At 37.8% G+C, this 13363-nt stretch overlaps 1 long non-coding RNA gene across 3 annotated transcripts; it reads right to left on the reverse strand.

The window, feature by feature from the left end:
* Positions 1–11079: 11079 nt before the first annotated feature.
* Positions 11080–13354, reverse strand: LOC125531521. 3 transcript variants are annotated; one of them, XR_007293307.1, is made up of 5 exons: positions 12985–13354; positions 12829–12886; positions 11799–11875; positions 11499–11625; positions 11080–11408 (listed from the first exon to the last, which is right to left on the reverse strand). It is a non-coding gene; the product is annotated as an uncharacterized LOC125531521 (long non-coding RNA). The 3 variants fall into 3 exon arrangements; XR_007293305.1 differs by lacking the exon at positions 11499–11625; XR_007293306.1 differs by having other exon boundaries at positions 11499–11875.
* Between the last annotated feature and the right edge of the window lie 9 nt (positions 13355–13363).

The following is a 13363-nucleotide window of genomic DNA, read 5'->3' on the forward strand; positions in this document are numbered from 1 at the left end:
TCTCCGGTCAATAACCAACAGTGGGATCTGGATACCCATGTTGGCTCCCACATGCTCCACGATGATCTCATCGGATGAACCACGATGTCGAGGATTAAACAACCCCGTATACAATTCCCTTTGTCAATCGGTATGTTACTTGCCCGAGACTCGATCGTCGGTATCCCAATACCTTGTTCAATCTCGTTACCGGCAAGTCACTTTACTCGTACCGTAATGCATGATCCCGTGATCAACCACTTGGTCACCTTGAGCTCATAATGATGATGCATTACCGAGTGGGCCCAGTGATACCTCTCCGTTATATGGAGTGACAAATCCCAGTCTCGATCCGTGTCAACCCAACAGACACTTTCGGAGATACCTGTAGTGCACCTTTATAGTCACCCAGTTACGTTGCGACGTTTGATACACCCAAAGCACTCCTACGGTATCCGGGAGTTACACGATCTCATGGTCAAAGGAAAAGATACTTGACATTGGAAAAGCTCTAGCAAACGAACTACACGATCTTTGTGCTATGCTTAGGATTGGGTCTTGTCCATCACATCATTCTCCTAATGATGTGATCCCGTTATCAATGACATCCAATGTCCATAGCCAGGAAATCATGACTATCTGTTGATCAACGAGCTAGTCAACTAGAGGCTTACTAGGGACATATTATGGTCTTTGTATTCACACGTGTATTACGATTTCCGGATAATACAGTTATAGCATGAATAAAGACAATTATCATGAACAAAGAAATATAATAATAACGCTTTTATTATTGCCTCTAGGGCATATTTCCAACACCTACCTGATCCCGCTCCCACTTCAGCTAGGGTCGGGGGAAATGCAAGGTGGCAACAAACACCCACGAGGAGATAGTCATTCAGCCGACGGCAACAATCAACCAAAACGAGATAGACACGCAGCCAGCTGAAGGAAACAACAATGAGAACATTGACCTTGAGTTAAGGCTCGGTCGGTGAGCGACAACAACAATGGAGCGGTGCCGCCGGGAGCTTAGGCGGAGCCTTCGTGGGTTAACTAGCCAGCAAATATTATACACGCCATATATGTTCTGCCCTCCTGTATGTTCTATCTTGTAGTATCAAATAAGAGCGGAAACACTCTGTATCTAGGTTGTATCTATAACAGTTGCTCAATCTCTACTATCTAAAAAATTAAGGTTCCTTTTCCTCCCACAGACCGCATCCTGTCCAGCCATCGTCCGTGAGGTTTGAGATTATTTATGAATATATTTTTGTGGGAATGAGATTTTTTATTCCCCTACCCCTAACACTCATATTCTCTCTTTGGCCCTCCCTCGATAGATTGCGTCTAGCTCCATGGACACTGCATACTAGTATATATTTTATCAATAAAATGTGTCAATAAGTTTAATTTTGAAACTCATATTCTATCTGTGGACATCTCCGACATATTTCCTCTAGCTCCTCCTCTACATAGTAGTATATAATTTATCAAAAGAACAAATCAAGAAGTTTAATTTGCAACAATATCTACTACCTAAAGATACTTAAGGTTCCCTTTCCAGCCACGAACCGTGTCCTACCTGATCCCGCTCCCACTTCAGCCAGGGTCGGGGCAAGCAGCGGCGGCAAGAAACACCCACGACGAGATAGTCATGCAGCCGACGGCAACAATCGACCAAGATGAGATAGACACGCAGCCGGCTAAAGGAAACAAAAATGAGAACATTGACCTTGAGCCAAGGCTTGGTCGGTAAGTGACAACAACGATGGAGCGGCGCCACCGGGAGCTCAGGCGGAGCCTTCGTGGGTTAACTAGCCAGTAAAGATTATAGATGCCATATATGTTCTACCCTCCTTTATGTTCTATCTTATAGTAACAAAGATGAATGGAAACACTCTGTATCTAGGTCGTATCTATAGTAGTCTCTCAATCTCTACTATCTAAAAAATTCTTAAGGTTCCTTTTCCTCCCACAGACCGTGTCCTTCCCGGTCATCATCCGAAGCGCAATCTCAACCAACCCGCTTGCGCCCCCTAATTCCAAGGGGGGCAATGCTACCAGAGGTAGAGCTACGTGTTAAGCTGAGGGGCCCTCGAGGTTTGAGCTTATTTATGAATATATTTTTGTGGGAATGAGATTTTTTTATTCCCCTACCCCTAACACTCGTATTCTCTCTTTGGCCCTCCCTCGATAGATTGCGTCTAGCTCCATCGCCACTGCATACTAGTATATATTTTATCAATAAAACGTGTCAATAAGTTTAATTTTGAAACTCATATTCTATCTATGGACATCTCCGACATATTTCCTCTAGCTCCTCCTCTACACAGTAGTATATAATTTATCAAAAGAACAAATCAAGAAGTTTAATTTGCAATAATATCTACTACCTAAAGATACTTAAGGTTCCCTTTCCAGCCACGAACCGTGTCCTACCTGATCCCGCTCCCACTTCAGCCAGGGTCGGGGCAAGCAGCGGCGGCAAGAAACACCCACGACGAGATAGTCATGCAGCCGACGGCAACAATCGACCAAGATGAGATAGACACGCAGCCGGCTAAAGGAAACAAAAATGAGAACATTGACCTTGAGCCAAGGCTTGGTCGGTAAGTGACAACAACGATGGAGCGGCGCCACCGGGAGCTCAGGCGGAGCCTTCGTGGGTTAACTAGCCAGTAAAGATTATAGATGCCATATATGTTCTACCCTCCTTTATGTTCTATCTTATAGTAACAAAGATGAATGGAAACACTCTGTATCTAGGTCGTATCTATAGTAGTCTCTCAATCTCTACTATCTAAAAAATTCTTAAGGTTCCTTTTCCTCCCACAGACCGTGTCCTTCCCGGTCATCATCCGAAGCGCAATCTCAACCAACCCGCTTGCGCCCCCTAATTCCAAGGGGGGCAATGCTACCAGAGGTAGAGCTACGTGTTAAGCTGAGGGGCCCTCGAGGTTTGAGCTTATTTATGAATATATTTTTGTGGGAATGAGATTTTTTTATTCCCCTACCCCTAACACTCGTATTCTCTCTTTGGCCCTCCCTCGATAGATTGCGTCTAGCTCCATCGCCACTGCATACTAGTATATATTTTATCAATAAAACGTGTCAATAAGTTTAATTTTGAAACTCATATTCTATCTATGGACATCTCCGACATATTTCCTCTAGCTCCTCCTCTACACAGTAGTATATAATTTATCAAAAGAACAAATCAAGAAGTTTAATTTGCAATAATATCTACTACCTAAAGATACTTAAGGTTCCCTTTCCAGCCACGAACCGTGCCCTCCCTGGTCCCCCTCCCACTTCAGCCAGGGTCGGGGCAAGCAGCGGCGGCAACGAACACCCACGACGAGATAGTCATGCAGCCGACGGCAACAATCGACCAAGATGAGATAGACACGCAGCCGGCTAAAGGATTCAGGGCAAGGAGTTTTTCCGCTCCAGCCCCCGCCAGGGTGGGGCCAAGGGGAAGTCCCGCCCCAGATAGAGCCGGCGACAACAAACACCCACGACGAGATAGCCATGCATCCGACGACAACAATCAACCACGATGAGATAGACACGCAGCCGGGAGCTGAGGCGGAGCCTTCGCGGGTGAACTAGCCAGTAAAGATTATAGACGCCATATATGTTCTACCTCCTCTATGTTCTATCTTATAGTATCAAATAAGAACGAAAACACTCTGTATCTAGGTCGTATCTATAGCAGTTGCTCAATCTCTACTATCTAAAAAATTCTTAAGGTTCTTTTTCCTCCCACAGACCGCGTCATGCTCGGTCATCGTCCGAAGTGCAATCTCAACCAACCCGCTTGCCCCCCTTAATTCCAAGGGGGGCAATGCTAGCAGAGGTGGAGCTACGTGTTAAGCTGAGGGGGCAATGCCCCCTAGGTTTGAGCTTATTTATGAATATTTTTTATGGGAATGAGATTTTTTATTCCCCTACCCTGAACACTCATATTCTCTCTTTGGCCCTCCCTCGATATATTACGTCTAGCTCCGCCGCCACTTCAAACTAGTTTATACTTTATGAATAAAATGTGTCAATAAGTTTGATTTTGCAACTCATATTCTATCTTTGGACATCTCCGACAGATTTCTTCTAGCTCCTCCTCTACACACATGTATATAATTTATCAAAAGAACACATAAATAAGTTTAGTTTTACAATAATCTCTACTGGCTAAAAAATACTTAAGGTTCCTTTTCCTGCCACGGACCGCATCCTACCCGATCCCGCTCCCGCTTCAGCCAGGGTGGGGGCAAGGAGTTGTTGCGCACCAGCCCCCACTAGGGTGCGGCCAAGGGGATGTCCTGCCCCCGATGCAGCTGGCGGCAACAAGCACCCATGACGAGATAGTCACGCAGCCGACAGCAACAATCAACCACGAGGGGATAGACACGCAGCCGGTGGAAGGAAACAACAACGTGAACATTGACCTCGAGCTAAGGCTCGGTCGGTGAGCGACAACAACGACAGAGCGGCACCGCCGGGAGCTCAGGTAGGGCCTTCGTGGTTAACTAGCTAGTAAAGGTTATAGACACCTTATATGTTCTACCCTCCTCTATGTTCTATATTATAGTATCAAACAAGAATGGAAGTACTCCGTTTCTAGGACATATCTATAGCAGTTGCTCAATCTCTACTATCTATAACCGCGTGCCTCCCCTGCTTGCATGCGCCCTTTCTAGTATGAAACACCCAAGTTATAGAAGGTTAAAACTATTTGATGATCTTTGGACTGAATCCTGATCTTCTAGTAACATAGATCACATCAGCGGTATCATTGTTTTTAAAGGATGGTGTGAGTTTCTATTTGCACTCCTGAAAAGTGGTATTTGATCCATGCTCGCATTCCTTGTTCCCTTGTATTTCCTTTTTATATTTTTCCTATAAGCATGAATCACATCATCTTTTGTATATTTGGTTTACAAGTAGTCAGAGAAGTGCAATCTACTTTCATCCTCTCCCTCCTTAATCCCTTATTGTTGTTCCTACTATACAGTTAAAACAATTTTGTGATTTTCATGAACTTTCTTTATATTTTTTGTAAAAAGGAAAAAAACTTGAGTTTTGGTTGGGAATTTTTTTTATTTGTTAAACTTTTGAAAAATAAATAAAAGCTTCCTTGTAATATATTTGAAAATCTTTTGAAAATTTTGTCTGAACAATTCTGTATATATATATATTTTTTGAATTGCAACTAATGAAAAAATAACATGGAAGAAAGATAAGACCAAGCTTTTTTTAATTAGTCCACAACAATTTATTTTTATATACTTGTTGGGTGATCCTATTAAAAAAAGTAGCTGCTAGCTCTAGAAGGAAAAGTCAAGACACCCGGTTTTCTGAAAAAGTTGAGAATTTAACAAATTCTCATAAGACACCTAGTTTTCTGGAAAAAAACAAGAGATTTGAAGAATTCCGTGAATATGAAAAGGTACACATATTTGAATTTTTTAGGGATTTAAAAAAACATGAAACTGAAAAGAGTTCCAAATTTGAAAAAAGTTCACGAATTAAAAAATGGGTGAACTGTAAGTGTATTTGTGAACAAATATCAAAAAAAGGTGAACAAATTTGTATTTGGTGAACTAATTTTGAAATGGGTGAACACCATTTGCATTACGGTGCCTTGGTGACTACTTTTCAAAAGGGTGAACAAGATTTGAATTCGCTAACTAATTTTGAAAATTAGGGATTTAATTCTAAATTGGGTTAGCTAAATTAGAAAATGGTTGAACTAAATTTTAAATAAGGGACCTAATTTTAAAATCTATGAAAGATATTGAATTACGTGAGCTATATTTGTATTTAGTGAAATAATTTTGAACGAGTGAACAAAGTTTTTTTTAAATGTTGAACAAAATTTGTATTTAGTGAACTAAATCTGAAAATAGGTACACAAAATATATATTAGGTGAACTAAATTTGAAATGAGTGAAATAAAATTTAAATGCATAATTTTGAATGTTGTGAACTGAACTTTAATTCTTTGTGAACTAAGTTTGAAAATGGGAGCACTAAATTTGAATTTGGTGAACTATATTTGTATTTGTGAACTCATTTTTGAAAACTTGTGAAAAAAAATTAGAATTAGGTGAAATATATTCTGAAAGTTGGTGAGCAAAATTTGTATTGGTTGAACTAAATTTGAAAATGGGTCAACCAATTTTGAACTAGGTGGACTACATTTGAAAATTGTGACTTATGTTTGGGAAAAGTTCAGAAGTTTTAAAAAAGTTCAAAGATTCAAAGAACAAACATGGATTTTGAAAAGTTCATGGATTTCATGAAACTGGAAAAAAGAGTTCATTAGTTTCCAAAAAGTTCATGCATTTTAAATAGTAAATGAATTTGAAAAAGTTCATGAATTTTGTGAAATAAAAAAAACCATGAATTTGAAAAAATATTTCATAAATTTGAAGTTCGCGAGTTTGAAAAAATCTCATGGGTTTAAAAACGACCACGAATATGAAAAAACTTCATTAAAATCCAAAGAGGTTTGTAAACGAGAAAAAGGCTCTCTCAATTCGGAAAAAAGTTTATAGATTTGAGAAAACTTCACGACTTGGAAAATCTCATAATTTAAAAAATGTTACACTGTGTTTGGATGTCTCCATTGAGAGCCTCTGAATTGCATTGGATCCAATACCAAATCAACCTTTGTATTGCAATGGGCTCCAATACCAATACAGATGTTTGGATGTATGAAATATTGCATGTTGGAATTAGACAAGCTAGCAATACCAATGTTATGTTTGGATGCCATACAATGGAATTGGCGTTTTGCATGAGTTGCGCCATGAACGGAGCCGACCGAGCAGCAGTGAGGAGCACAGGACGCAGTCGTCCCCGACGGTTAGCCGACCATCCGCGACCAGGATAGAGTGACACTGGCGAGCATGATGGTCCAAGCTCATGCAGGCGCGACCTCTCGTGTATGGGAAACTCCCACGGCTGCGAGATCCAGAGCTGAGGACCTCCACGCCGGCGAGCATGAGGGTCAATCGACTAGAAGAGGGGGCGGGGGATGGCGGGCAGGGAGGACTGCCAGGCGTGGCTAAGGACGGTGGGGCATGGCGGCCGAGGAGGAGGGTGGGGCCGGCCGGGAAGGAAGGCACCTGTGCCACCGTTGGACTCCATGGCAGGAAGTGGCTCAAGGGGACGGTGAGCAGGAGCTGGGGAAGAGGGGAGGAAGGCACATGTGCCACCGCTAGGTCGTCGCGGTCAGCCTCTCCTATCCCCTTCTTTTTTCTGGTCGCTCGAAGGGGTATGTTTTGCAGGTAGGCTGATTTCAGCGCGATTCAGAGCGGGAGGGCTCCGTATCATGGGCAGGCACTTCGCATGGGATGTAATTCAGCCATCGTTTCCGTTTCATTACAACCTGCCAATTCGTTGTGCAACCAAACACATGAATTAAAAGATTACAATACCAATTCAGATTCCAAGCCTCCAATGGGAACATACAAACGCAGCGTTCGCAAAAAATCAAAAAAAGATCACAATTTTTTAGAAAATTTCATGAATTTACAAAAAGTTTTAAAATTTTAAAAAATTTCAGCCATTTAAGAAATGAAAAAAAAACAAAAAGAAAAGAAATAAAGGAAACAAAAAAGGTTCATGGATTTGAAAAATGTTCACGGGTTTGAAAAAATTCATGAATTCAAAAAAAGTTCATGACTTTTTATAGATGATCATAAATTGTAAAAAGTGTATGAGTATTAACAAAGTTTATCGATTTTTAGAAAGATTTAAGAATTTGAGAAAAGTTTGTGAATTAAGAAAAATAAAAAATAGTAGAAAAAGAAAAGGATAAAAAAGTAAAGGAAAAACTGGCCAGACAAAATAAAATAAAGAAGAAAAATAAAACCAGATCACACACACACACAAAAAGCAAAAAGAGAAGCAATTGGGCATACGGAGTTAGCTTGGTCAAGTTGGTTACTGTGTCTCATATTAAACATCACGGTTGGACTTCAAATACCCTCGCCACATTTTTTTGAATGCTAAAAAGGTGTAAATGGGCCAAGCCCAGCATAGAGGGTGGCCGGCTTCTCAAAAACCAAAAATAGAAAACACCGCCCGAAGCGCTTAATAAGGACTGGTCTGTTTTTTTTTCACATGACGAGACCTCCACTCGGCTATGTATCACTCATAGCGAGCAGGCCGGTCGCTTCGCCTGCGCGACATTGGTCTCGCCTGGCGACCATAGACAAAGCTGGCGATAGAACCTCACACCATTTTTTTTCCTTTTTTTACATTTTGGTCAATTTACTTTTAAGTTGTAATAATATAGGAATTCAAAAAAACTTGTGATCGAGAAAGCATTCATGAATTAAAATATTGTTCCCAAATTACAAAAGGATATTTAATTCAAAAAAATCACAAACTCAAAAAATATTAGCGAATTTGGAAACATTCATGAATTCATACAGTAATAACGAATTCCAGGATGATTCCTAAAGTAAAAAAAGTTCTAGAATTTTAAAATGTTCATGACTAGAAAAAATCAAGAACTTAATTTTTTTTATTAATTCAAAAACTGCTCATGCATGAAAAAACATTCACTAATTTAAAAGAGGTTCGTGAAAATTTCAAAATTCTTCATTAATATAAGAAGTTTCCAAAAATTAGAAAAAATGTTGGCGGATGCAAATGTTTGAATCTGAGGAATGTTCATGAATTGAAAAAAAACATAGATTTGAAAATGCTCACAAATTTAATTTTTCCATGAATATAAAAACTGTTCATGAGTTAAAATAGGTTCACGAAAAATATTAATTAATTTTAAAAGATTAAGTTTAAAAGATAAAGTAAACAAATACAGACAGATAAAAAAGAAACAATGAAGCAAGAGAAAAACCGGTAGAAAAAATAGAATAAAAAAAATCGATGGAAGAACAACAAAAACCAATGGAACCTTGCTATAACAACAATAAGGTTCCAGAACCGGCCCCAGACCTGTTTCCAAGTATGTTTGCGAAAACCTCTAAGTGTTCAAGGATACAAATGTTCACGAGTTTAAAACTATTTAGGATTAGAGAATTTCACATGTTCAAAAATATCTTGAATTTGAAAATGATCATGAAGTTCAAAAGCAGAAAAACATGAAAAAGGAAAAAGATAATTAAAAATAAAAATAAGAAAAAGGGATAAAAACAACACAAGAAAAACCCTGAAAAGAAACAGGTGTTGTTATGAGTAGGGCAAGCGAGCATGGAAATTACTGCTCGAAGTAAGTGTTGTATTATTCTGGACTATTCTGTTACGCATAACAGAATATTATTCTGTTACCCTAGTTGAACTAATGAAATCAAGCGGTTGAACTGATGAAATTCGAGCAGTTGAACTGATGCTTTTCTGTTGCTGCTAAAAATCGTCTTCTTTAGTTCAAATTTTATTGTAATTTTTTTTGTCGAAATGGGGCGTGTAATATATCGTTGGAAAGCTCTTGACATCCACATTACAATCTTATAATTTGTTTTTACCAAAAAATTATGATTTAAGAGCAGTTTTGAAAAAACCGTTTTTTCAAAACCGAAAACGTGAATCGTATTTTGGACTTAATTTTCAAACGGTTTGTCAGAATTGAGCAAATGAGATGGCGTTGGAAAGCTTATGAAAATCCGCATCTTTCATATTTTTTCAAATTTTATATGATTTAAAAGTAATTTGAAAAATGATGAAATTCTGGGCGAAATGTTTTTTCACTATTTTTTGCAAACGGTTTATCGGATTGACGCAAATGATACGGCGTTGGAAAGCTATGGAAAATGCGCAACTTTTGCGTATAGAAAGTTTTTTCTAATTCCTTACATTTTAAATACGAATTCAAATACGGTTAAAATTGGTTTTGAATGCGGTTTTTTAAAAAAGTTTGTCGAAATGGGGCAAATAATATACCGTTGGATAGCTATCGAAAATGCAAAACTTAGTCATGTTGGACGTTTTCTCTACTTCGCAAACGTTTAAGAGTAATCTTGAATACGGTATGACGGATCCTACTGTTTTCTCGTTTGAAAAACAGAGTAGTCGTACTGATATATGTGTATGTTTGTACTGAACTATTTTTTGTAGAGTAATTTTAAATGGTTCCGAAAAAAGTACTTGTACTGATGCTTGCATGGGTTTGTACTAAGCGTGTTTTCACTAACTAGACTTTGCTCTGTTTTTTGGGTAATATTTTTCTCGTAAATTTTTAACGGTTTATTGTATCCTAACCCTGAACTTGCATGGTTTTTATTGTTGAACTGAATGTTATTGTATCGTCGGCCTTGTACTCTCATGGTTTATATCATCAAACTAAATGATATTTTTTTTTCAAAAACAAAATGTTTTTTTATTCTTTTTTTGAACTAAACATTTTTTTACAACGATGTTGTGGACTTCTCTTATTTTATGAGTTGTACTTTTACCATTTTTTACAATTTGAATTTCTGTCATTTCTTTTATTTCGAAGGGACGACCATTTTTAACTTGTACTAATCAATATTTTTAATTAAACCAATTTTCCTTTGTAGAACGGACGACCGTTTTTGTTTGTACGGATCAGTTGTAGAATTTGGACGTCAATGTCACAGAATTAATTTGTGAGCTTCTCACGTTTCCTTTTAAAGTTGTTTTTTCCCTCAAACTTTATTGGCACCAAATTTTCTTTTCCGTGCCTCTCGAACTGATGCAATTTTTTTCGATGAGTACGTACCAAATTTCTCTGTACTGTTATGTTTTTAACACACACACATATTGAATTGTTTCCACATTTCATTATGAATTTATTATATATAAAAGTTGAACTGTACGACACTTTTTAAATGAATCTAACAAGTATTTTCGCTCACTAAACTTCCAAATGTTTTTCTATTGTAAACTCAAGTCTGAACAGTTGTAAATACTTCTAAATTGAACTGAAATAAAATATAGAAACACTCAAGTCTAAACAATTGCAAATAGTTCTAAATTGAACTGAAATAAAATATAGGAACTGAGCTGAGTGTATTTTCAGATTTCTGCTAGCATGCATCATGACATTTTAGATATGTTTTTACAATAGAACATATACTAATTTTTATGTCAAGTAACCTCAAACAAAACAAAAGTGGAGCTTCATTTACAAGAATAGAACATAACATATGCTAGTTTCGATCCATACAAGGTTTTCTCAAATGCTTATTAAGGCATAACACACAACTCATGTTGTGCTATAGGAAGAACACTTAAACAGGGGAAATTGGACATAGAATCGTTAAGTAGGTGTACTAAAAAGCACACAAAACATGTACTGAAAAAGAACAAAACATTCTTAGCGTTGCATCGGCCTCCTGTGGCAGAGGTGAACGTTCTGATATTGCATCGTCGCACGGCCTCGTGTGGCGGAGGTGAACGGCTTGTGGTGGCAAGGGTGAACGGCTTGAGTGCTGCATGTCCAAAAAAATTGGTTTTATTTGACAACACGAAAACATAAAAAGGATGATTTCAGTTTCATAAATTAACTCAAGAGGCAGTACCTCTAGCAATGGAAGATTACTGAGCCAAATGCCCATTCCGTGGCTACAAAAAACTGATTATTTTGTTTTTCTTAGTGGTGCCACTACCTTCAGATTAGAAGGACATGCATAATACTCATCCGCTGAACTGCACATATTTTTACATCATTTTCGCAGCCTCATAATACATCCATCTCATTTATTCAGTTTATCGGTTAACAAAAAGTATCAGCTATCAGTCCACAAAGAGCATCAACTACCAGTTCACAAAAATATGAAACATCACGGGAACATAAAAAGAATGTTTATTAGTTCACAAACCTATCAGCAATAGTAGTCCTGCGGCTCCAGTGCAGCTGCCATTGTTGGTTTTTCTTCTTAAAATACACACTGAACTGCTGTAACAAAAAAGAAACTTTAAACCACAAGATTTAGCAAGATGAACCACTAGTCTACTAACCAGAGAACTGAATGAATTTTCAAAATTGAACTTTTTTCTAATGCTCTATAGGCCGAAAAATGGGGGATTAAAGTTTGTAGCAGTAGTGCTCATGCCTATATAGGGCTCTCCCAGGACAAGCCCTTGTGTATAAAAAAGCTAGTGGTTTAAATTCAAAATGTGGACAATGCCACCACACATTTTATTAGTATATATTCAAAATGTGAACTAAATGAATTTTTAATAAAATGAAAATGTTTTGTATTTTCTTTTGAACTCAACATTGTTGTGCGAAGATATGTTGGACTTCTCTCATTTTACCACTTGAACTTTTATCATTTTGAATTTCTCTCATTGTGTTATTTTTCTGTCTGAAAAACAGAGTACTCGTACTGATATATGTGTTTTTTTGTACTGATGTATTTTCATAGATTGGACTTTACTCTACTTTTTTTGTATGATTATCCTCATAACTTTTCAATGGTTTATGTTATCATCGTCCTTGAACTTATATGGTTTATATCGTTGAACTGAATGATATTTTTTCCAAAAATAAAATGCTTTGTGTGTTTATTTTTTATCTTTTTTTTGCAACGGTGTTTTGTACTTCTCTCGTTTTGGGACTCGAACATTCAGAATTGCATACAACAAACTTCTACAAGTTTTCTTTTAATTCCCATTTTTTTTCCTTTGTGAATTCACCGGGTTGTAATAATGAGCTTGTTTCTCTTTTGAACAAACAGATTCTGTGTAGTGAACTCAACCTGTTTGTGGCTATTTTTTCTCAGTGGAAATTTTGTGACCTGAGACCACTTCCTCTCAGCCTTATACCCTTTTGAACTGATGCCTTCAATTTTTTGACACAATCTTTTTTCTACATAAACAAAATTAACTGAAGGGAAGCTCCTTCACCTGGAAGATGTACTGAAAATGCACACTAAAGTGACCTGAAGAAACACCAAATGTTGAACTGAAATACACAAGAGAAGGAGCATTTACATCCAGGGTAACTCTATGTTACACAACAATAACTGAGCATATATGTCTATAAGTTGAAGGGTAACGGACCTCAAGATGATATTTCCTCTCAGCCTTATACATCTTCCTTCCAATATTCATCTATTTTTGAGTTGCTGCCTTCGACTTTTTTTACGCATCCTGCCAACAGAAAATGGACCGAAATTTCAAAGATGAACTGAAAAAGATGAACATAATTTGAGTAGAGATGGATGATGGCAATGATGAGTAGCACGTTTGCTTCTCTTCTTGGCCTAAACTGTACAGACACAAAGGATCTGCCCCGGCATAGCTAATTGAGATCTCTAGCTAATTAACCCAGCCACAGGCCACATCCCATCACACAACACTTTGCATACACACATTTATCTATTCCCAGAAATTCTTCTACTGAAGTTAAGAGGAACAAGTTTGAGATTATCAGTAGTAC

Source organism: Triticum urartu, unplaced genomic scaffold (genome assembly GCF_003073215.2).
Source record: "Triticum urartu cultivar G1812 unplaced genomic scaffold, Tu2.1 TuUngrouped_contig_7362, whole genome shotgun sequence".
Classification (NCBI taxonomy): Eukaryota; Viridiplantae; Streptophyta; class Magnoliopsida; order Poales; family Poaceae; genus Triticum; species Triticum urartu.